Source organism: Aulonocara sp. 'chitande type north' Nkhata Bay, linkage group LG4 (genome assembly GCF_057382095.1).
Source record: "Aulonocara sp. 'chitande type north' Nkhata Bay isolate Kocher_YH1m ecotype deep benthic linkage group LG4, A_spYH_male_GT1.1, whole genome shotgun sequence".
NCBI classification, from domain to species: Eukaryota; Metazoa; Chordata; class Actinopteri; order Cichliformes; family Cichlidae; genus Aulonocara; species Aulonocara sp. 'chitande type north' Nkhata Bay.
Window position 1 is genome coordinate 30,580,051 of NC_141347.1, and position 1,860 is coordinate 30,581,910.

At 42.0% G+C, this 1,860-nt stretch overlaps 1 long non-coding RNA gene across 1 annotated transcript; it reads left to right on the forward strand.

Annotated features, from left to right (window-relative positions):
• Positions 1-845: 845 nt before the first annotated feature.
• LOC147332968 (uncharacterized) lies at positions 846-1,520 on the forward strand. Its single transcript, XR_015128945.1, has 3 exons — positions 846-938; positions 1,184-1,380; positions 1,464-1,520. It is a non-coding gene; the product is annotated as an uncharacterized LOC147332968 (long non-coding RNA).
• The last annotated feature ends 340 nt before the right edge of the window (positions 1,521-1,860 follow it).

Sequence of the window (1,860 nt, forward strand, 5' to 3'; positions counted from 1 at the left end):
CAGTTTCTAAATACTCAGACCGGCCTGTCTGACACCACCAATCACTTAAACCACATTTCTTCCCTACTTAGATGCTCATTCTGAATTTTGGCATTGCATCTTAACCATTTCTATGCATCTAAAAAGACTGAGTTAGTGCCATGTGATTAGCTCATTAGATATTTGCATTAATAAGCAGTTGAACAGGTGTACCTAAAAAACTGGTATGTCAAATATGAATCAGGCCCTGCAGCTTTCTGACTCTAATTCCCTAAAAGCACCAGGCTCCTTAAATATGTTTAAATTATTTGCGCCTCTCAGTAATATTTAATCATGTTCATGCACTCACACTCACACATTTACAGAAATGGTCGTCAGTGTTTGTCAAAGGGTTAGCTCATTCTATTAGCGATCATTTATTCATACCCCAGGGGTGGTTGGAGAAGGCCATGCATGGAGACACCCAGCAGTTCCCTCTGCTTCAAAGCTAACAGCATTAACAACATTAGCTGGATGCTCTGTTGAACGAATTAAAAACAAATAGCATCACTGCTGCTTGGAACTTATTGCATTTGTTTTGTTTGTTTGTTTTCTTTATTATCCCATTAGTGTGCTGGTTGTTGCCCCCGTAGTTCATCAGATGATGACAGAAAGATGATTTGAAGTTAAAGTGCTTATCATTAGCCTATAAGTCTGACTCACTTTCAACCCTCCTCACACTTACACACACACAGAACCCCCCCACACACACACTTTTGCCCCTCACCCCCTGCGGCATCAGCTCAAGAACATGGCCATTACCTTCCCCGGTTCCTATGGCAACACCACCCTGCAGCTCTTATGTGGAGGTAGTAGTAGTGTGCATATGTGTGTGTATTCACAGTCACACGTGGCTGTAGGTGTGTGAGCATGTTCGTGGTGGGCTAAGGCTAGTTTAGATGATGCCATCAAAGAGTATGGTCAGTTTTATTGAGGTTTAATGTCACCCACTTCCTCTTTGTCACTGCTAAATGTATACCACTCACTGCTTAAAAAACAGGCAATAGATGTTTTAAGTTTTAGGAAATAAATGCTCACGTGTTACATGTCCATTGGTACTAGTATTTGTGGGTTTGCAATGCTTTCTGATTGATCCCTCATGCTGTAGGTCGTAAATCTCTGATAGGGTAAGCGGACTTTTAAAGGCATTTTTCTTTGTCACCAGGAGCCATCTGAGGTCACCATGGCAAGTTTGACACCTTCTCACTAGCATTGATCTGCAATGCTGAATAAGAAAAAGAGATATATCTAGATGACAAGAGCACATGGGTGACACACTGGAGCTGAAACAGAGTGAAGGACAGGGCAGAGAGGGTGAATGTTATTCTCTCTTTGGTGGTCCACTGTCTGGTACAAAGAAAGGTAGAAAGAAAGCCAGAAAAGCAATGTGAGATAAGGCTTTGAATATATCTCCTCAGACTCTTCTTTTTTCTTTTCTCTCTAAGGAGCAGGACTGACTGACAGACAATCCGCATCACCACCACCACCTCCTCTCCTGGCTGTGGGCAAGCTTTGTGCTTACACCACCTTGAGCTAATTAACACATCTATATGCATACTCTTAGTTTATTAATAAGAAATAAAGTAGTTTGCCACAGACACCAATTATCTTTCATTTGGCAATTTAAGTGGTTGGGGGAGGTGTGTCATAGGCGATGGGAAGGGTTTTAATGGTCACGCAGTACAATGGATTTGCAGTGGAAATCAAAAGGATGAAGCGCCCACTGTCCCCATGAGAGGACACAGTCATTAGAGAAAAGCATATTAAGACCATTTGCCTTAGACAGAATGAGCTCCCATCCTGTTGGATGTTTACTTTTGCTTATTGTGGGCTTGATTAGTC